Raw genomic sequence first — 23728 nt, forward strand, 5'->3', positions numbered from 1 at the left:
CAGCACAACGCGAGCAATTTTGAAATATTGCTGAGTGGTGCCTTCTTTTTGCCTTCTCCCACTCGTCGCCAAATTTATGTAGTGAAGAGGCAGACAGCAGTGAATCCAATAAGTAGATTTATTACAAGAAAACAAGACACCTGAAACAACCACCAACAGGAGCAGACAGCAAAGCAACCGTCTAATGCAACACCGAGTACAAACTCTGCAAGGTTCCCCTCATTACAGCCCTACATTCTAACATTACATACTAAGGGCCAAATTATCAAGGAATGGCGTTAAAATTATCGCCGCTTTAGCGGCAGGAAACTGCTGCTAAAACGGCGATAATGGGCTTGATAATATGCCTTAGAGAATTCCAATAGAAGCCCATGTTCTGGTGTTAACATGAACCCAGATGGCCCAGATCACCAGCAACTCCATTGGAACCTGGTGCCTTATTTATGGGCAGCTGAGAAATAGCAGCTCTGACCTCCGTCAGGCTGAATGCTAAGTTACAGTCTGTCCGGAGACCTTCTGCAGGCTCCGGCTGTGCTTCAAGGCTATAAATGACCCTAAAATGATTCAGCCAGGCCTGAGATGGAAAGGTACATGCCTGCTTGGTGAGATGTTCTTCAGGAAAGAGGGGCGAGTTGATGACACTCCAGAAAGCAGAGCTGTTGCGCTGTTGACTAGCCATCATCAACTTGTCCCAGGTCTCATCTTTGATTTGGACTTTATGATCTTTACAGGCTTTCATAAAGGCTGCCCTAGCCTTCTTAATTTTTCTTGCTTCGGGGCTTGGCATGCAAGAGAATCCAGAGGTCCTAATGGGCTCTCGAGCATTGTCTATCAAACCATCTAACCACACAGGTGGCCGGCAAAGCAACAGATTTATCGAGTGCTGACTTAATAAACCTGAAGATGTTAGTAAATGACGCCAGGATCCTCTGTGGTGGCTCAGCACCTTACAGTCAAGTTTGGAAATCATCATGACACGAGCCAACCAAGTTTTGCACAAATGCCGATGGGACGATGTTAGCCCACTTTATCCTTCGGCCCTGGTCAGCTAGTGTGGTAGGCACCTGGTAAGCGGGTTTAGAGCTCACCGCTTTATTATCCCAATAGAATGAATCGGTTGACGGGTTATGATCGCTCAGATGATGTTGTAAAACCTCAAAGTCTAAAAGTGTGGGGAGCAGACAACCAGAGACAAAGATATAGTCTATTACACTACGGTGCCCTCCCCCCTTAAACTTAAAGGTGGGCGTGTAAGCCTCCACAGGGTCATCTTTGATCACCAACAAGTTCACCAGATTAAACTCTGAAATGAGACTGTTTTCTGTTTCCTCTTGACATGTGTGTTTAAAATGTACCTGGGTTACAAAAGGCCCTTCAAAATCAGATTCCTTTTTATTAATACAGGAGCAGCACGGATGCAGGTTAAAATCCCCCATCAAATTAATTAGAGTAAAGGGGGGCTTTGACAAAAATAAGTCAGCCATAAACCATTTAAGACTAGCCATAGCTTTCGTTCCATCTTTCAGGGAAACTACATTATAGAAATTGATAAGGAGAAGTCCATGTTAGGAAATATTAAAAGGGTGCCCAAGATAGTTTTACATTTAGAATTTATCACCTGGACTTTACAGTTATATTCTAATTTAATTAGAGTCGTAAGGCCACCACTATCACATCCACTAGAAGAGCAGGTAGCTAAAACTAAGTGGGAGGAATAACCATCAAGATACAAGCAACCCTTAGTGTCCCATGTTTACTGTAGACAAATCAGACCAAAGTTCTTCACATGCCCAGCCAGTCAAACAGTTTGCTCTGGACCCCGGCTATATTCCAACAGATGACCTTAATAAAGTCTTGGGTCGCTATCACGGGATGCTTGGTTAGGGAGGCATGAGTCTGAAGGTCTGTTTTGGAGAAGAGCACAGTCAATCATGGTTATCTAATTCACTCAATGGGAGGAAACAATTGCTCAGTAACAGGGGAGTGGTGTTAAATAAGGCCTGTGAATTTGCCAGGCGATCCCGAAGCGTTCCCTGTTGTAAAGTCAAATGTGTCAAGCCCCCAACGTTGGGGATGTTGGTGGGGGGCTAAAAAAAGCCCAGTGGGAGAGCTGTAATACAGTCTGAAGGTGTGCCCATCGAGCCTTAGGCGCGAAAAATTAAACTCGCCTCCAGGGGGTTCTTAAAATTCCCTATGATGCAATCTCCCTTCGCCGTTTCCTGGTTTGGCCTATCCAACTCACTCTACGGACCATTATAATTTTCTCTGCCAGAATCTGCGTGGGGGGATATGAAGCATTAGTCTTAGTTGCCAGCCAGTGAACAGTCTTATTTTTAAGTTGATTGAAGTTTTCCTCTGCTGACCTCCACAAAGGGGGCACTTCACCCAGTACAATGACGCAGGGAGTTGCCGCCAAGGGCAACTGGATGGTGGTATTGTAGGGGCAATATGTCGGCTGTGAGTGTTGAGATGTGGCAGCGATTGACAAATCTGAGCTGCACAGGCTTCCCTGCTGGGTCGCCGTGCCAAGTTCTTGCCACCCAGAGTTAGCCTCCATGCCCCTCGGAACATCGGGTAGGTTGGAAGTGTAGGATCGCAAATGCGGTTGTGATAAAGCTGAGATGAGACCTGGGCTTGAGCCTGAGATTTTGCTCCCTCCCTTCTGCTGGCAATGGCGTCACAGGGGAGAGTACTCGGACCTGTGTTTGGAATGGTTTCCGGGGGATCGGAGCGCCGGCTACTTATACTTGAACATAGGGTATCCACGGATCCCTTCAAAGAACCAACAATTTACTCAAGTGCAGAGATCCGAGAGTCACATGCATTTAGGGCTGAAATAATCTTCCTTTCAAAGTCTTTGAAAGAAGCCAAAAGACTGTCAACTGGGGTGTCCTTCCTCATAACTTTAGGATAGAGCACGGTAGGTGTAGATGGGGCATGCACACGCTCTGGGATAATCTTTCTGCTCGATTGGTTGACAGCAGGCCACCCCGGTGTGGAAATTTTGGGTCTGGTTCCCACCACATCCCTTTTTACTCATCCCAAGTCTCCTCCTACTACTGTGACCTCCCAAAAAAATTCAAAATCCTTCAATGTTCTAATCTTCCACTTTCGTTTTCAATCAAAATAACAGACTTACATGTCCACTTCTTCAAATTTTATAATTCACTGTACTAATTCACCACTAATTCTTTATGGGTTCGAAAGTAGCGTGCTACTCGCTAAAGAAAGCGCTTCAAAACCTCATCAGGGGTAGCAAGCAGTATATAAATGCAAACCTTTTGTCCCTCTTCTATCCCTCCGCTACCCTTCTCTATCCAATTAACTGAATAACATAGCCACCACTCAAATTACTTTCATATTTCACTATACTAATTCACTACTAATCCTTTATGGGTTCCGGAGTAGCGTGCTACTCGGAGAAAAAAGCGCTTCAAAACCCCATCAGGGGTAACACGCGCTATATAAATGCAAACCTTTTTCCCTCTTCTATCCCTCCGCTAACCTTCGCAATCCGAATAACTGACTAAAATCCACCACTCAAATTACTTTCATATTTCACTATTCTAATTCAACACTAATCCTTCATGGGTTCCGGAGTAGCGTGCTACTTGCCGAAAAAGCACTTCGACGCCTCGTCAGGGGTAGTAGGCACTATATAAATGCAATTACAATACAATGACTATAGTGTCTCTGAGAGCCTTTACCTTCTACCCATTGATGGTGACCCACTGCCTGTACTTCTTGATATTGTTCGGGACATGGGTCTTTCGCACCATTTCTTTGTAACCCAGGGACACTAGGGTTACCTCTGCACTTTACCCTACTCTAACTGGGGCAACCTCCTCCCTGAGCACTACACTTGCATCCCCGGGACCTGCCCACCAGTGGAAGTTGCTTCTTGAAATTACCGATTGGATACCCCTTAAAGTGCCCAACCTGGTAGCACTAATGGCACTTGGGTGGTAAGTGGCCTGAGGGCTTCTTCCCTTGAAAACCTCCTTTCTTTTGTTCAGGATGGGACTGGGATTCCTTTTTATGATAACTCTTTTGGGAGCCTTTAGAGAACTCCTTAGGTTTATTCTTGTCTCCCCCTCTTTCATCTGGTGGGGACCATGCCCACTCTTTTGGTGATCTTGCTCGGGTACCTTCTTTGACACTCTGGTACTGATCCAAAGGTCAGCTTCCTCTGCAAACTCCTTGGGTACAGTGAGCTTGGTATCTATCAGGTGTTAGTGCAACTCTGTGAAGCAATTACTGAGCATGTTTCCTCTTAACATCAGGTTAAAACACTCATCAACATCATTCAAAGTGCTGCCCCTCACCCAACCACATACCTTACACCGTACCTTACCTCACAATGCCTTACCATAGTATTCCACAAAATCCACTTTAGTCTGGTTATACACTTTGTGACTGTCCCTGAACCTCCAGCTGTAGTTAACTGTGGTGAGACCAAACTTGGTGATAAGGGCTGATTTCATGCGGGCATAGGTCATATAGTTAGCTGCCTGTAAGGTTTACCGGGCATTTCTCCCCCACCATTGGTATGTGCTTCCAAAGACTAGCCCCCCAATCCTCCTCTGGGGTCATATTTATTCCCCGGGCTACCTCAGAGGCTACAAACCACTTATTAATATTATCCCCCACCACATGACTGGGCACCTAGTCTTTAGCAATGTGGCATAGTTTGCCCCTATTAGACACTGCATTGTCACTGTCATTGCTGCTGGACTGTATGAGCTATTCAGTTGTGAAGGGCAGCTTATTTAGACTTATTTCTTGAGTCAGCAGAATTTACTTTACTTCCAGAGCCAGCGATCCCTCCTCTGAGGCCCTTCCAACCTCAGTCTTCTCCTTCTCTGCAGCCAGGTACAGTGTGGTCAGCTGCAGCTGTACCTCCCTTTCAGCTCTCCTGTCTTCATGGGTAGGTTGTGTGAGGACATACCACTACGTGCTCTGGAAGCACACCTCACTCCTGTGGGCAGTAGTCCTCCTCTTACTGGAGCTCTGGGCTTGTGACCATGCCATGTCCTTTCTCATCCTGATCCACTTTGCCATCTTCTCCTTCCTACTCCTCTGTTGCAGCTTGCATCCTGTGGACCTCCTCAAAGGCTCTGAGAGCTATTTGAAAGTCCACTTTTGTGGCCCTTTTTTCCAAGGTCAGATCTCTTTCCTTATGCACATCCTTCAACTCTACATGAAAATACAAATGCTGCTGAGCTCCAACTCAAATTTTGCAAGCAGGCTTCACAGATGCACAAATCTGAGGCAGAAATTGGAATTGGAAAAGGAAAGAAATGTCGCCAATCAGGGAGCATTTATAAAATCAATTCTGGCAGATAATCAGTATGGATATTTGGTTTTACACAAACTACTGAGTGTTACTGCACAAGCAGTAGAATCCCCCCCACTGAACACCAATGTAAGAAATTGGGTCATTAGTTGAGAGAGGTGGAAGCACCACTCAAATCATAAATACAATCTTTGTCAGGGTGAACCACAAAAGTCTCTAAATAAACCTGTGGTTAACCCTCCCGTAGATACAGGAACACATAACACAAGAAAAATCCCAACCAAAATTAAAAAAAAATAGTAAAATGTGATAAATATTATGACACTAAAATGACAATAATCCAATTAGTAGAACCGAAGTTAAGAATTTCTAAAGTTTTCTAGCCAAAATGGAGCCACAAAGTGCAAAGCGTCAATTGCAGTTATCTGGTCGCTCTGGACGAGGACAAAGCAACAAGTTCAGGCCGACTGTGATGGAGTGCGAGCTTGGTACAGGACCGAGTTCAGCCCACTGGGAGTTGTACCCTTTTGTCACCAGTGATGCAATGCAAGGTCCTACTTTGGTTTGCACCATGGTGTAACAGTTATGGTGAAACTACTGATGAGGAGCTGCAAGGTGCTGCAATGTGAGATCCTGCATTGAGCTGCACAGCGCTTTGTTGTTTCTGGTGAAGGCACCATTAGAGAGGTGTGAAGTGCTGCAATGTAACCTCCTGCGTCAATCTGAGTCACACTGCGTCGTATCAAGGAAACCTTAAATTGCGCAGTGAGGAGTTCATTCTGACTCTAGCTAAGGGTTTAGGACCTTGAGAGCAGCACTTGGAGATTTGGACCCACTCTTACAGAGGCCAGCATAAGTGACTAGGTCAAGCTCAGTTCGGTCTGGTCAGCTGGGAAGCAGAGGAGGCCTCTAGAAGCTTGTTGTGTCTCAGTAGCTCAAACAGGAGGTCAGCCAGCTGACACTTGGAGTCACTTCTAGACAACCTGGGTCCAATCTTCCTTCTTCAAACATCAAGGCAGTTCTCTTCTGATTTTATACCATGCACCCTTCCTTATGAGCTTTTAGGGCCTACTTTAGAGGTGACTTGTATGTACTAAAAAGGAGGCAAAGGTTTATTTTGACAGGTCGAAATGGCTGTTTAAAACTGAACCATAGGCTACAGCGGCAGGCTTGAGACATGTTTTGCAGTGCTTCTTTAGTGGGTGGCACAATTGGTGTTGCTGCCCAATAATAGCATTTAATGTACAGGCCCTGGTTACATGTAGTGCCATTTACTAGGGAAATACAGGTACGGCCACTTGATTTATGCAATTCTGCGGCCACAACTTTTTTCTCATGAATATGGGTTTGCCGCATTTGCCACATAATCCATCGCCTGCTGCATAATCTGCTCAAATAGATAAAAAGTTTCTTAAACGTGGCAACGTGTGTTTGTGCACAGTGGAAGGTCCTTTGCAAAAGTTAACTGATCATCTTTCGGTTGCTTTTTTCTGTATTTGATTGTTAAATTGGTACTAATGAGGTGAAATCTTTGCTCAGACACTATTACTATGTGTAAAAAGGACAAAATAGTGAAGTAATAGTTTAAAAATTTGTTGAATTATGACTCATAGTTACCCTTTTCTTGGCGAATAATTTAATCAACACTGATGCATTTTTTCCTGCTCCCCTGCTGCATATTCCAGTGGCCCTGCTTATAAATAATGAAAAGGTACCAATAATGTGTACTCTATGTTCACTATGTTCAAAGGAGAGAGCACAAGCACTGGCTAGCTGGGATACAGTTCACTGAGCCCTAATGCCAACAAAATCAAGTTCAGCAAAATAGTGAAGTGAAGGCAAAATGTCTGGGGGAATATCATGCCAAGGATGTCAGGTCTAACAGTTAGGAATATAAATAACACATCCAAAGATGCACTGGCAACCTGTGGTGTTCCATAAGGATCAATCTTACCTCTGGTGCTATGCATGCTGTATTTGGAGCCTTTGAGAGTAATGATGGAAGATAGAGGGACAGCCTAGATTAATATCCTAATACTATACAAATCTGCCTGAAGATCTCAATAATTCAAGATGTGACCTCTATCAGATCTTACCTTCAAAAATGTAAGGTCTGCCAAGAAGACACCCTCCACTTAGCAAAGCGGATGCTACCTCGTTTGAGGTGCCAGTAACTGATCAATGGTTTGCAAACACATTGCTGCACATGATTGTGACACACAATTAGGAGGGAACGCCTGTATCATGCCTAATTGTGATTCAGAATGGATCAAAAAAAACTTTTTGTAAGCTGGAAAGGCTTTCTTGACTCATACAATAGGTTGAGTACATAGAAAAAATAATATTGTCGTTGCTAATTTGTGATTTTGTAATTCACAGGCTTTCCAAATTTATAATGTCTTTGTACATCTGCCCAGAAATCAGTTTATGAGATCCCAATCAACCAATCAGCTAACTAATCAATCAACCATTCAATCAACCAGCATCCGCTCCACAACAGAATTTCCCTTGGGCCTATATGGAGATTTGAAATGCATCTCCACTCCCATGGACGTCATTGAATCATCAGTTTTGTGAACCTTACTCAAAAGAAAATTATTTTCCATTCAAATACGATAAGGCTTTTGCATTGCATTCTTAAAAAAGAAGTTGAAAATGTTATAGTTAAAGGATAAGTATTCTAAGAAAAGGTCACCTAGAAGCAGTTAATATATGTTTTTAGATTTTGTTTTTTGTACTTGAGAAGGATACCTGCTGTACCCCGTTAACATAATGACAGTCCTAACTGCAAAGTCTCAATTGTGACCCACATTTGAGTTTTTACTCCTACAGCAGCAGGGTCATTGAAGTGTTTTATGGAAAGCAATTTCACTCTATTGGTTGGAATGGTAAAATTATCCACTGCCATTTGCTGGGGTCTCACTGCAGACACCAATAGCTAACCCTGGGCAGTGAACTCCACTCTGTTCGCGGAGTTTGTGAAGTTTTCTGCACTTCGCAGAGCAAGAGGAGTTCCCAAAAAATCTATTCCGCGGGGCAGAGTTTTTTTCTCACTCGCACTCGCCAACGTCCAGTTGGCCAGCGAGGAATATCCACCTCCCGGTGAGATTTCTCCTCAGTCGCCGAAGTCTAGTTGGCGAGCGCAAGCGAGGAAAATCAACCTCTTGGCGAGATATCTTAACGCCTGCAGTTGGATTTCTCAATGCGAGTGGTCATGGCAGTTCACAACCACTCACGTTGAGAAACCCTCCATTTATGTTGGGAAACCTACAGCTCAAGTAGAAAATTTACTCGAGAATCAGAATGGAAGCTGTACCCTCTTGTGCTGCACTTGGTGCCGTTTGCGATGATTTTACAGCACTGGACAAACACCAGGCGCTCAAAATCACCATGAACGGCATGACCCTACTGCACTCTGCAGCTCTGTGAACTCCGTGTAGTGCATCAGAGTTTTTTTGTCAGTTTGCGGAGTTCTGCGTAGTGGAACTCCATGAACTCTACCCGTGCAATAGCTGCCTGATGCAGGCAGAATAATATGCAGTGCTTCTTGCAGTGAGGTTTTGGTCTGCCCCTTACATTTTATTGGATGGATTTCACATCTTTCTCAGGCCCCTACTCTTGATATGACAGTTTTCCTCCCTATTCAAGAGCTTATTCAGTCTCTGGAGCATTTATGTCTGAGCCTCACTTTTGATTGGTTCCATGTCTCCTTCCACTTATTACATTAAGAAAGTAAGTTTTCTTTTATTTCAAAAGAAATACGACTAAGCAATCCTTCTCTTAGTAGACCGTGAAGTGCACTAGCTTTAATTCCTTTGTTCCCACCACTTAAGACTTCCTATGTAGCCACTTGCTTCTGACACCGAGCACTGCTCTTGCTGTGTCACACTCTCTTTCGCCCTTCACCAACACTTTTCTCCCTCGCTCGCTTTCTCTCCCCTTCCTGCTTCTCTCCTTCTCCCCTCTCTGACCACTCACACTTACTAGGTTTGCCAATACAAAATGCTTTTAAAATTGCATCAGCTGTCTCCAAAGTGCACTTTCTGTAGTTCTGCATTGTGTGACACAACATGGTATGATGCAATGTGGCAAAAAGTGGCAGCAATCTTGGTAATATAAAAAATTATGTTGCAAGATAGCCAAACAATAGTTTCTAACAGTTTGAAGATGACCACCATGTTACGTCTACACGCAACGCAACAGCCATCTCGGCTCAAGTAGGCCAAAACGGGTCTGAGATTGTTTGCGTTCCTGTCTAGAGTGAACCTGGACCGGCAGTTTTGTCAAAACTGTTCCTATTGCAGTAGGACCAAGACTGATTTGCATAAGATTGGTCTTCCTCTAGAGTGGCATGGTACGCAAAACTCAATGGACTGTGAAGTGCCCTTGAATGATTGCCGGTGCCAAAGCTTAATTCAAGTATGTCTTTCATTACTTTGTTGTTTTTGACCTAATTTCAAAAGCATTGGCAAACAAAATAATAAGAAGCTCAAAACACTGCTAAAGCGAATCAGGCTGGCTTTTCCAATGCTTTTTTGAATGGTGTCTTCTCTAGTAGCAGTCATCACCCCTTCTACCACTTTCTTTGAGGAAAGACCATGATCCTGCCCTGCCAGTCTTAATTTATACCACTGGTATTTCCCTATCATCCCAAGGCTCTATGAGCCCTGATTATGTGCAGGTGGCCTAGGTGCGTCACCCTCCATTTTTGCAATCCGACTGCCTGCTGACATCTGCAGAGTGACTGATAGGGTACCAGCCCTGCAATGTAACATTTTGTTGTTTCTTGCTACTGCTAGGAGGGTCACAACTACTCCAGCATGAATGTGGACCCCCATGTCAATACTGGCTTGCTACACGATTTATCTTTCATAATAATAAAACAATTGGAAATTGTCACTAGTCCTCCTCCACATCTTCGAAAAATGTTGCTATAGTATCTTTCATTTTATGGATCTGATCGTTTAGCCACATGACGTTTGTTCCACCAAGTCACGTTGTAGTGACATATTTAGCAAACATAGGTACAAATGCATATGTTTATCATGTAAAATAGACCGCTGGTTAATTCCTTCACTCACTGATTGATGAATCTCCTATCAACATGCATACCAATCTTGACTCATTAATGACTACTTAGAGACATTGCAAAACAACTGTACTGTTTACCTTACCTGATTTTACAGCCACGTCAAATTCTCCAGAGCCTGAAGCTTTAATGACAATAAAATATGTCAGTCTGCTGATTAGATCATACCAAAATACATGCTTTAGGATTTTTTGTTGTAATTAAGATAATATTACCAAAAAGTTCTGTGGTGATCACATCAACATCATCTTCAAAGAAAAGTGCTTCTGCAGAGGAATTCAAAGTCTGTGGCACACGCTTCCTGTTGAACTTTGTCCGTGTGGAGGGGGCAGACTCCTTAATGGAACTGTAAATGTCTTCTGGTGCCAAGAATGTACTCCAGAAGTAAACTCTAACCCCATGTGGTTGTTCACTATGGCAAAAAGGTTGCGTTATTTTTTTTTTGTCAACTAAAGTTGCAGCACTTGACTCCAATGACAACAAGAAAAACATGTACAAGGTCTACTGCTGATGCCAGAAATAGCCTATACTATGAAAGTACATCAGAGCTTTAGTTTATAACTTATTACAAGAAAGTTATAACATTGTAGCCATTCTTAGCCTGCAGCACTGAGAGAGAGCACAGAGAGAGAGCTTACCTGCTATTTAGGTCAAACTTGTAGACATCTTTAGCTGTCTTCCAGATAGCATCCCAGCACTACAAAACATTAGGATAACAACATACATATGTGCAGCAAGGGATATGAGTCAATCACTTCAGTCATTGGCTTATCTGAGTGAGCTCACTTCAGAAACTGGTTTGCTGAGGTGTCCATCACCTTTTGGACCTGCACACAATATTTCAAAGATTTTTACGTTTTTGTAATTGCAGTGGCGATTGGTCTCAAAGTTTTTTTTCTCTGTAACTGAATTTTCTTCTTGCTAAATACACTGATATTAGTTATGCGTGCAGCATTCAAGAATTCCTAGAGTGAGTTGCCGACAACAGCAACACACAGGCGCTATGAAAAATTCTGCATAACGTTGAGTGCTGAGTTCATGTTTGGCAATACCTGCATATAGTGTCTGCTAATCAAAATAAGGCTACATGCTAACTCTTTTGGTTGGACAGGGAAGAGGATCGAGTCCACAGTGAATTAAAAAAGGATTGAGACCATAGAGAATTCCCCAAAGGATTGAGCCCATAGAGAATTCCAAAAGGATTGAGCCCATAGAGAATTTCAAATAAAGCAGCCTTTTTTAGTGGTGCTTCAAAGCATCAAGACGTTTGTGTCTGTGGTGTGTCAGTGTTTGCTAAATATTGTCTAAGGTAGCCTTCAGAACCATGCAAATATGACTGCCATAATTGAATGGCAGCATTTTCATTTAAGCCAACAAGATTAGAGCCAATGCTTTAATAAAAGTAGAGCATGCCTCTCCACCTCCAGGTGTACATGAGATGAGACAGTGCAGCCTTCACCTGCCCCAGGGTGTTTGCACTGTCGGTTCACCACTTCAGGGGAGCTGGAAGAAGCCTGCAAGGCCATGAATGCCTGCACCCCAAATTCTTATGACAGGCTTGTGCCACCTGTAGGTTCAGACCCACACCTCACGCAAGAACTTTTATCCATGTGAAGCATCCTTTTAGTAGTACGTGCAGGGTACTGCTGTTAACCACTGGAATTCCATGACTTTAGCTATGTTTTTGCTCCTGTTGAATAACATAAACTCAATTTTTAGAGGTCTAGCTACAGACAGCGTTAGCTGTATTCCACGGATAGCATTGTATCCCATACTGTAACTGCTGCATTGAGTGGGCTTTGGGTCAGCCCCTTGTTCATGACAAGAAATCTTTCATGTCTACCTCAGTCCTCTGCTCCTTATTCAACTACTTTCGACCCCATTCTTCTGCTTGGAGTACTTCTTATTTACCTTGGTTTCTGATTGAATGAGTTGTATTAAAGTGTAAATAAATCGGAGATGGCCACCAGTGCATCAGCAAACAGGCATGGTTGGCCATCATGGAATGCTCATTCTATATTCCGAAAGTCATCCCAAAATGTCCACCCATGCTTGCGCATGCGTGCTTATGCACTGGCAGTAATTCCTGAATGGTTTTTGTGATTACATAAAAGAAAATACATTCCATAATGGCCACCGACATGTATACATGCATGCTGATGCACCAATGGCCATTTTAGATTTTCCCAAGTGCAAAGTGTAAGAAAGTGGGTGATGGGTTGAGTGGGGCGGTGTCCCCACTCAAGCAACAATCACAATCCTTGTCAGGGTGAACCACAAAAGTCACTAAATTAACCTGTGCTGAATCCTCTGGTAGTTTGGAACAAAAGGAGTCAGGCTTAATTTAGAGGCAATTTATAAAGTATTTATGTAGCACTCAAACAGTAATAAAGTGAAAATACCACACAAGAAAACCCCAAACTAATTTACATAAATAGAGTAACTTTTAATGAATAAAATGATACCTGAATGACAAAAATCCATTCAGTAGAACTGGAAGTATGCAATTGTTGGGTATAGGAAAGTCACAAGTTGAGGCCAACCATGATGGAGAATGGGCATGGGCTGCATATAGGGACCAGGTTAGTCCAGCTGAAACAATTACATTCTCAAAGTCCAGCATGAAGAGTTCTGTTTGTGGTACAGGGGGCCTCAAGGAGCAAGGACAGAATCGCAGACGGTTATTGCTATAGTGCTAAGAGCAGGCTGGGCATAATGCACGGTTTGTTGCTGAAGCTTCGAGTTGGCAGTCACTACGGGTTGCCATTGCTGTAGCGTGAAGTACAGCTCTCCTATTGTCGGTCATTGCTGGCAGTTGCTGTAGTGAGAAGAGTCGCGTTCATCGGAGCTTCACGTTGCTGGTTGTCGTGGACAGCAGAGTCTTGGTGTGAACGGGCCCATTCGCCGTCATGAAGAACCAAAAATTTCAGGAGTTCACCTTTTTTCTTAGGAGGAGCTCAACTGAACCAGCCAAGGATCCAGGCCCTGGAGAGGCACCTCTTGGCGGTTAGAAATTCACTCCCGCACAGGCCCGCAGGGCTCAGGCAGACCCAATTGCAGGTCTGGGCAGGTTCAGTGCAGCAGATCAACTCAGCAGTTGCATGGAGGCCTTTGGAGTTTGTTGTGTCTATGTAGCTCAAACAGGAGGCCAGCCAGCTGACCCTCGGAGTTTCTCAGGTTAGCCTTGAATGAAGATAGCATGTCCAGTCTTTCTTCTCAGAGAGCAAAACAGTCCCCAAGCAGCAGAGCAGTTCGCTGGTGCCAGGGTAGTCTTTCTTCTGCAATGTCTACAGGTTCAAGAGTGTTCTGAAGAGTTGTGCTGAGGGTTCAACATTTATACTTGGTGCCAGCCTGTGCGTGTGTGTGGACAATATCCTGTCCTACCCCCTCATCTGTTTGTGGAAAGTTTCTTCCCTTCTCATGAGAAGGCTCCATGAAGTCTGGGGATACAAAAGGCTGGTGCCAGGTTCATTTGTGTGCGCTGGAGGCAAGCCCTTTGAAGTGAAAATGGGGCAGGGAACAGCTCCGCCCCCAGCCATCCTGGCAGGATGGACAATCCTGTCTACACCTAGTCCCTATGTGTCACTGTCTGGGAGGAATACATACACCCCTACGGCAGAGACATTCACAGTCATGTGACCAAGGACTGTGGCAGAAGGCACAAATGGTTGGGACAAGAAAGTGGCATTTTCAGAACTGTGAGTCAAAATCTGACTTTACCATTGAAGAGTATTTAAATTACAGATAATTTGAGTGCAAACACCATATCTCTATCTGCTCCCTTTCTAAAATTAAATTACCACTTATTAAATGTAATAAGGTAACCCAGTGTTAGTCAATGTGAAAGATAGTGAAAAATGACTTTATAGGTTTCTTCACTACCAGGGCATGTAAAACATAAACACACATGTCCTACTTTTAGACCCAATACACCTTCCCTAAGGAGTCTTTGGGGAGTACCTTAGGAGTGGCTTATAAGTATTAAAAAGGAAGACTTAGGCCTGGCTAAAGGTTTATTTTGCCAGGTTGAAATGTCAGTTACCCCTGCAATACAGGCTGCAATGACAGGTCTGAGGCATGCTTTTAAAGGGTATACAACCTTTACAACGCAACTTTTACAACGCACTACACTTACAACGCATTTTTTACAACGCAACATCCACTACAACGCATTCCATTACAACGCAGGACACTACAACGCATTTTTAAAAACTACCTTTACAACGCATTCCATTACAACGCATACTACCTTTACAACGCATACCATTACAACGCATAATATTACATTAAAACCCCTACACTATCCAACACTTACCCTACTGTTGCACCCCCTGGAGCTAGAATAGTAATTTTTACCCCTATACTATCCAACACTTGCCCTACTGTTGCACCCCCTGGAGTTAGAATAGTAATTTTTACCCCTATACTATCCAACACTTGCCCTACTGTTGCACCCCCTGGAGATAGAATAGTAATTTTTACCCCTATACTATCCAACACTTGCCCTACTGTTGCACCCCCTGGAGTTAGAATAGTAATTTTTACCCCTATACTATCCAACACTTGCCCAACTGTTGCACCCCCTGGAGTTAGAATAGTAATTTTTACCCCTATACTATCCAACACTTGCCCTACTGTTGCATCCCCTGGAGTTAGAATAGTAATTTTTACCCCTATACTATCCAACACTTACCCTACTGTTGCACCCCCTGGAGTTAGAATAGTAATTTTTACCCCTATACTACCCAACACTTACCCTACTGTTGCACCCCCTGGAGTTAGAATAGTAATTTTTACCCCTATACTATCCAACACTTGCCCTACTGTTGCACCCCCTGGAGTTAGAATTAGTAATTTTTACCCCTATACTATCCAACACTTGCCCTACTGTTGCACCCCCTGGAGTTAGAATAGTAATTTTTACCCCTATACTATCCAATACTTACCCTACTGTTGCACCCCCTGGAGTAAGAATAGTAATTTTTACCCCTATACTATCCAATACTTACCTTAAATCCAATGTAATATTATGCGTTGTAATGGTATGCGTTGTAAAGGTAGTATGCGTTGTAATGGAATGCGTTGTAAAGGTAGTTTTTAAAAATGCGTTGTAGTGTCCTGCGTTGCAATGGAATGCGTTGTAGTGGATGTTGCGTTGTAAAAAATGCGTTGTAAGTGCATGCGTTGTAAAAGTGTGCGTTGTAACGACATACATCCCTTTTAAAGTGCTACTTGAGTGGGTGGCACAGTGGGTGCTGCAGACCCACTAGTAATTTAATTTACAGGCTCTGGGTACATGTAGTACCATATACCAGGGACTAAAAAAGTTAATTAGATGTGCCATTTAGATGTAGCCAAGTTGACCATGTTTGACGGAGAGAGCACTAGTAAAGTGCACAGAGTCCTAATGCTAACAAAAACGAATTCAGAAAACAGTTGGGGGGTAGGCAAAAGGTTTAGGAGTGAAGAGAAGGCCAGGTCCAACACAAAGCCGGTAAGCATTGGCAAAGCCAATAGATCTGTGGCTGCTTATTACAGACTAAACAGATTACCTTTGCCAATGCCTATTACTCCTGCCATCTTGTTAGTGGTCATGGTGAGCTGTCAGTGTTTGATTCAGGAAGTGAAACTAGGTTTGAAACTTAGAAATAATGTCAAACAGTGATCATGCTGAATAAAAGCCATGCCTGGTAGGTGCTATTACTAATAAAATGAATAGGTCTTTCTCTACCCTAGCTGCCAAAACTTCATGATCCACTTACCCTATTTAGAGGGGTGGGAGACCAACAATAAGTCAGTGACAGCTCCACCGCATGTGCAGGAAGGAACACCTTTCTGCACATAAACAATCATTCATGGCGTTTTGCTGTTTCTATGTGTGTTGCATAATGCAGCACACATAGAAACAGCAAAAACTAGGCGAAATAAAGCATTTCTCCTTGTTTCGCCATGTTATGACCAGGTTTTTCCTGGTCTCAATTTTAGCGCTGCCTCCTATTTACGCCACCATTGTAAATAGGGGGCAGCTTCAAAATCAATGGGTGTTGCGACGGACCGTCCACCGTAATACTCATTGCCCATCCCTTTCACACTAAGTATAGTGTGAAAGGGTGCCTTATTTACAAGGCGGCATAAAGCCACGTTAAGTGGCTTAACACTGCCTTGTAAATAAGGCGAAGCCCCTATCGCCACAGGAATGTCATAACAAGTTATAAATATGCCCCATTGGGTATTTTACTGTTTGATTATCACTCTGCATGTGAGGGTCTCATTACTTCTTTGCTGTTTTGTGCCAGATGCTGTGGTGTGACATAGTACTAAGAGGGTGTTATCTGACACATAAAAGTCAGATGTTTCCTTTTCCCTTGTTCTTGTGTAGCTGAAATTCACACATTTGAGCTATTCCATTTCTATGTTTCTTTTATGTACAAAAGTATTCATATATTACCTCATCCATTTGAAAACTGAAATGCTTTCATTACCCTGACTCTAACATTTCCAGGTTTCAAGAATATAGTGGCTTTTAATTCATTCTTTAAATGTTTTCAATAGACATGGTTTTGAGCCACACCTATTGCAGACCAAGTGAAATATACACAGACAAACTTAAACAATTAATTTTAACAAACTGCAGGGAATTTGCTAAATAAGCTAAATCTGTATGAAAGCAAGATATCTGTCTTTCCATCAGGAAAATAGGGATCACAGACCTGGTCTGTCCATGTGCATAAGTGGGTAGATTTACACATGTTTCATGCAACTCAGCCCAGTAACAACATTTCCTGCACTGCATTATGAAAGGATATCTGATTCTAAATAGGCTTCATTGAGTGATGCACAGTCCATGGTGCTAATGTGTTTGCACTGTCTAGCATAGGAGTTGAACTAGAAGCAAATGATTACAGTACAAATTGCTATGCCTTAGACATTTCAGAAAGATACCACACATTAGATGTGTGTTGTGCCTTTCAGCACGCATGCAATGCGTGGATTATTTTTAGAAATGAAAAATATTTGCCCTTGTTAACGCTTGCTTCAAGGAGGTGTTAGTTTTTGATACCTGACCCTCTTTGGCTAAATTTGAAGATGAGATTTTGCATCAAAATCTATGTATATTTTGTGCTGATCCACCTATATAATTAGTAGCGGCTGAACCGACCAGGGGTGGTACGGTGGGGGATGGAGGGAGGGGAGGGAAATTATTAAAAAAAAGAAATGCACATACTTTATCTTCGCCGACCGCGGCCGTCGCATATTCATTCTCCGTCCTCCTCTCCACTTGGCAGGAAGCACCCAGCCTGCTAGAATCCCCTAACGGCGCTCAGACCAATCACAACGCTGCCTTAGCAGCGTTGCGATTGGGAATGAGTGCCGTGGGTTGGTGCTAAGACAGGGACTAGCAGTCTCTGCATGTTCTCTACCCAGGCTGTAATGTAGCCTAGGTGGAGAACATGCAAAGTGCGTATGGCGCTTTGGCCGGCCCCTGCAAGCCGGTCAAAGAGTCATGTGCACTTTAGGTGAAGCCACCACTCCTTCCCCTGTGACGCATCGGGAGGCCAGACCCCGCCCCCCCTCCGGCTTCAGCTGAAAGCTGAATGCAAAAAACATAATGATAAAAAGGAACGTTATTATCATTTTATTTTTTACATTCAACTTGCAGCTGAAGCAGTGGGGTGATGCTCCTCCGCCTTAGCAGAGGAGCCGCCACTGCATGTAATAACCCAGTAATGCCCCTTAATGCAAAGTGATGCAAAGCGACACAAAGTTCTTTTTGTGCTGAGAAAAGGGTACATTTTCCAGCACAAAATAAAGCAAGCACCAATGTGTCCCTTTGAATCACTTTGTATTTATTTATGATGAGTAGGGGCGTGGCTTGAGCGCTGACGAGGATGGCAGCCAGCTAATACAGCTCCGGGCCGTTATTGAGGACACCAATAGAGTTCACGATGGAGGAGCTTCGTGGGACATTTTAATTAAAAGTTTTGTCTGTCGGAACATCTGCTGAATCCAGGGATATCTTCGTTTTTGCTGCGGTAAGCCCGCAATAACTTCAAACTCTGCTTCAAAGTATCACCGCGCTGACTGAAATAACCGCGACCGCCATTTTGCGCTATCCGTGTCTTTCACTGCATATAGCGGTCACCAGCCTTTTGGAATGCCGCTATCCTCAAATTACTTCAGTTGTTGGCATACTTCACTACTTAAAGAGGGCTCTTTTCATTTCATGATATTGGGATCATTTTCCTGAATTTTTCTGTTTTTGGTGTGTGGAGTGGTCCGTGAATGGCCCGCATTTACATTTCACCAGTTTCCTCCTCAGAAAGATTTTCTCTTCAGATTATGCCAACATACAAGGAATGTGTATCTTCTGGAACGGCACCTTTTTATTTCCAGCATTTCTTCTTTTTACTTTTTAGAAACCTGCTCTGTTTTGCAGTTTCGTTTTTTCTGACTGACTCGTGACTGCCATCTTGTGGTTTCTCTCTAGAATCCAAATGCTGTTGTTATTTTCCTTCATACAAATACCAACTTTTCATGGAAATGTTTTATCTTTGGTATTTTGGAAGAAGGTGCCTGCTATCTTGTGATTTTTTTCTAACATTTACTGCTGCAATTTCTCCTCATATGTGTATCACTTCCTATGGACATGCTTTATTTTTGACATATTGGAAGGGGGTCTTCCATTCTGTTTGCAGATTTCGTATTAACAAATTTTATTTCTGCGTCACTCCTTCCACCTTATGATGCATAATAACTCTTTCCTAATTACTGGAACTTTTCCTACAACTTGACTACTAATTCTTAAATAACATTTCTAATTCTACTGTGGTCGTTTTTGAAGTATTAACACTCTCCTATTGTGAGCTACCAACATTCTACTTTACAATTCTTACCTTCTTATTTCTCTCATGTCTACGGGCAGAAACAGAGGGGGACGCAGCAATATTTCACCCAATTTGTCTACCTCCAAGCCCTTTTCTGTTCTACAGGATGACAAGGAAGACTCCACACAAACAAATATGCCGCATTTCACCGAACCTTTGTCAACCTTATCTTCTTACTCACCCATTTCTGAACCTCCTCCGGCCCAACTCAACATTAAGATTACACCTAAACCAGGGGAGGAGCCTAGCGCGCAACCAAGATGGCCGCGTAGGTGCGAGGCTCCCGAGGACCACCACGACCTCCTGAATTAATCCTGGCTATATCCTGTCCTTGTTGAGGGGACTGCATCGGTGAACCCGAGCTGAGGCGCCATCCGTTTTTCCTTTTCGAATCGGACCCCGGACACCGGTGGGAGCACCGATTGAAGGTTGCGGCCTTCTCCGCGCTGGCCCCCCGGATTGGAGTAGTGGGGCGATCCGGGGACAAAGCGAACAACAGCGGCGGGCAGGGCTGGGCGACTCGCGTATCCCGTGCTTTCACTTTCGCTTTTGCGCTCTCCTTGCCCTCAAGCGAGGTAGGGTTGCGGAGCGGGGTGCGGTGGTGTGGCCTTGTCCAGGTGCCCGGCTGACCCGCCGGCCGCGAGTCGTCCCGCGGCCCAGTGGTCGCCCTCCCCCCCCCCCGGAACCCGTGAACTGGTTTATCGGCCCTTTCGAGGAGATTGGCACGACGGTGGGAGAGCAGGCATGTCCACCAAACAAGATGGCGACCGGGCGAAGGTGAAGACGACCCGCCGCGGCCCGGCGCCTCAATCCAACAGTATGGACCGCTACACCCTCCAGAAGGGATCTCCGGAGACATCGCGCACATCCCCGGCGGGCCCGACGGAGGCATCTGCTCAACCGGTGGATCTGACCCTCCGGGACGTCATGGGCGCCATCGCAGAGATGAAGGCCTCGGTGGACCAGCGCTTCGACACCCTAGCGCAAAAGATAGACTCGGTCCTGGTGGATGTTAGCCTTGTGAGGGCTGACTTGTCCAAAACCAACGACCGGGTCGATTCCCTGGCCCACACCACAACGAGCCTCACGACGGACGTGGTGGCCCTCCAAAAGGAGGTGCGCCGGCTTGGCCAGGCGAGCGCCCTGATGGACCGGCGACTGGAGGATTCCGAGGGTTGGGCCCGGAGGAATAACGTTCGCATTGTGGGAGTGCCGGAGGGACGAGAGGCGGAGGCGGCAGATCTTTTTGTGGAAGAATTGATCCTTACCCATCTCCAGCCCCGGGGGCTGAGTAAGCTTTTTGCGGTGGAACGTGCTCACCGGGTCCCTGGGGGCAGACCTAAGGCCGGTGCCCCGCCGCGGCCTCTCATTGCCCGGATTTTTAATTTTCGGGACAGAGACGCTATCCTGCAGACCTCCAGGCAACAGGGACCGGTCAAGCTTGATAACATGGATGTGCATTTCTACCCAGACTTTACTCCGGCGGTCCAAAAACTGAGATTGAGTTTTCTCGGAGTTAAACGTCGCCTACGGGACCTGAACCTTAAGTACTCAATGCTTTTTCCAGCTAAGCTAAGGGTGGAGGTGGATGGACGCACGCACTTTTTTGACCGACCCGAGGCGGCTGGGGACTGGTTGGACACTCTGCCTGGAGATCGGGGCCGAGGGGGTGGGGGGGGTGCGGTTGGCGGGGAGGGCCCGCCGGATCAGAACTGAGGGGTGAAGAATAGGCCTTGCTCTGGACAACATTCCTTTACCATTTACTGATCGTTTAGGTTCCCCTCCGATGGAGGTCGTGTGGGGTCTGTTGGGGGCTTCCCTCCTCCTCTGGGGGACTAGTTAGTTTTCATCTATGGGGCGACAGGCACACTGCACTTTGGGGGGGCTGTCTGGGCTCATGCAGGGGTGCAGGGAGGGGGGAGTTCTGTTGGGATGGGGGGGTGGGGGGGGTGTGTTGTTTGTTTGCACCGCAAGGCAAGCCCTTTACTGTATTGTTGCTCTCGAGATGCTCTGTGGGGGACGACTGATTGCTTCTACGTATGATGGGGGGTAGGGATTTGACTGTGTTGTCATGGAATGTTAACGGCCTGGGGGACAGGATTAAGCGTGGTGTGGTCCTGCAGTACCTGAAACGTATCTCACCAGATGTTATCTTCCTGCAGGAGACACACCTTATAGGTAACTCCTTTCATGCCATGAATCGGCGAGGCTATCGTTTGGTGGCCCACTCGGGCTTCACCTCGGGCTCGCGGGGGGTGGGTATCATGATTAAGAACTCGCTCCCGTTGGAGATTGATGAGGTGCGCCACGATGAGAGGGGACGCTACACTGTTCTGGTGGGTAGAATGGAGGGTAGAGTGTTTGTTTTTATATCAGTGTACGTCCCGCCTGGGTTACAATCTACTACATTTGCGGATTTGGGGCGCCTCCTCCTGGACCTCCCGGGTGGCCTGCTGGTGGTTGGGGGGGACTTTAATGCGGTAGTTTCTGGGTCTATGGATCGCCATCCCCCTAGGGACCTCCCCCGGGCACAGGCCTGGCTGTCCGGCCTTTTAGATACTCTGGGCCTGGTGGATTGCTGGCGACTAAAGCATCCCGCACAGCGGCAATACACCTTCCACTCGGGTGCCCATGGTAGCCTCTCGCGGCTTGATTACATCCTTGTCCCGGCGGCCTATACTGGGAGGGTGGGAGAGGTGTGCCATCTGGCGCGGGGCATTTCAGATCACTCCCCAGTACTGTTACATTTCGATGTCTTCCCTAGGGGGGAGGGCAGGGTGGCTCCAATCAATGCTTGGTACTTGCGTGACCCCACTATTCGTGCCGACTTGATCAAATCCTTACAGCGATACTTTGATGAGAATGTGGGGTCTGTCCCTTCGGCCATCTCCCTGTGGGAGGCTTTTAAGGTAGTTCTCAGAGGGGAGGCCCTCTCCTCTATCTCCCATGCCCGGAGGCGCGAGCGGGAGGAGGTAACACGGGTGGAGGCCGAAATTGCGGAACTGGAGGGTGACCTGGGGAGCGGGGTAACAGACGCCAAGCTGCATGTTCTGCACCTTAAGCAGGCGGCCTATAGGGCCCTCGTCACGGAGGCGGCCAGGGGCCTCAGTAGAGAGCAACAGGGGCGACTGTATGATGTGGGTGATAAGGCTGGTAAATTGATTGCGTGGTTGGACAAGAGGGAGAGAGCGAGTCGTGTGGTTCCTTTGATTGAGGGGATGGATGGTGTGCCTGTCACCGAGCCGGAAGCCATTGTCTCCTGCTTCGCGGATTACTTCCGCGAGGTGTACTCCCCGGTTTCTCCCTGCTCGGAGGAAGATTCCCATGCCCTGCTTCGGGACATCGCGCTGCCCTCCCTTACGGTGGAGGACAGGGATTTGTTGGACGCTCCTCCCACCTCGGACGAAATTGCCCTGGCTATTCGCTCGGTCGCATCCGGCAAGGCCATGGGCCCCAATGGTATCCCCATCGAGCTTTACAAGCTGCGACCGGATGTACTGGCGCCCCACCTGCGCGCCATGTTCCTGGCGGCCCACTCGCAGGGTTCCCTCCCGCCGGACCAGCGTCTGGCCACAATCGTGGTGATCCACAAGGAGGGGAGACCCCGTGAGCGGGTTACATCCTATAGGCCTATCTCGCTCTTGAACGCGGAACCCAAAATCCTCGCCAAGGTACTGGCCAACCGGCTGGTTGGCGTGGTGGGCGATTTGGTCCACCAAGACCAATCTGGCTTTATACCCCATCGCAACACGGCTCTTAATCTGCGACGCTTGCATGGGGTGCTCGCGCGTGTCCCGTTTGTGCGGGAGCCGGCCATCTTGGCGTCCTTGGACGCCACCATGGCGTTTGACACGCTTGAATGGCCATACATCTGGGCGATGCTGGCGAAATTTGGATTTGGACCGGGATTCATTAGCTGGGTCAAATTGTTGTATTCGGGCCCATTGGCGCAGGTGGTGGTGAATGGGCGAGTCTCGGCCCCCTTTGCGCTGGGGCGGGGCACGCGTCAGGGTTGCCCCTTGTCACCGCTCCTGTTTGCATTGGCCTTGGAGCCCTTGGCGGAGTGGCTGCGGTGGCACCCCTCCATCCGTGGTCTCCGCTGGACCCCCGAGCATGAGGACCGCGTGTCCCTCTACGCCGATGATATCCTTTTGTATCTCGCCTCCCCGCGTAACTCGCTGATTGTCCTGGTTGATGTTTTGCGCTCCTTCGGTCGTAACTCAGGCCTTGTCATCAACTGGGCGAAATCCTGCGTGTATGTGCTCTCCGGGGAGGCTCCGGCCCTACCACGGGACTGCCCGATCCAGATTGCCTCCCAGGGGTTCCGGTACCTGGGTATATATATTACTCTAGACCCGGAGGCCCGCTACGAGCGGAACTTGCTACCCCCCCTCCAGCGCTTGCGGGAGGACATTGCGCGCTGGCGGCGTCTTCCGCTTTCGCCGCTTGGCCGAGCGG

At 46.2% G+C, this 23728-nt stretch overlaps 1 pseudogene across 1 annotated transcript in view; it reads right to left on the minus strand.

Annotated features, from left to right (window-relative positions):
• The window catches only part of LOC146805717 (suppressor of tumorigenicity 14 protein homolog), a 402115-nt pseudogene that overhangs the window by 310507 nt on the left and 67880 nt on the right, over positions 1–23728 (minus strand). The window contains exons 5-6 of the transcript XR_014967890.1: positions 10601–10797; positions 10471–10509 (exon numbers count right to left, since the gene is read on the minus strand). The product of XR_014967890.1 is annotated as a suppressor of tumorigenicity 14 protein homolog (transcript). The remainder of the gene's footprint in view (positions 1–10470; positions 10510–10600; positions 10798–23728) is intronic.

This window comes from Triturus cristatus, chromosome 8, assembly GCF_964204655.1.
Source record: "Triturus cristatus chromosome 8, aTriCri1.1, whole genome shotgun sequence".
Taxonomy (NCBI): domain Eukaryota; kingdom Metazoa; phylum Chordata; class Amphibia; order Caudata; family Salamandridae; genus Triturus; species Triturus cristatus.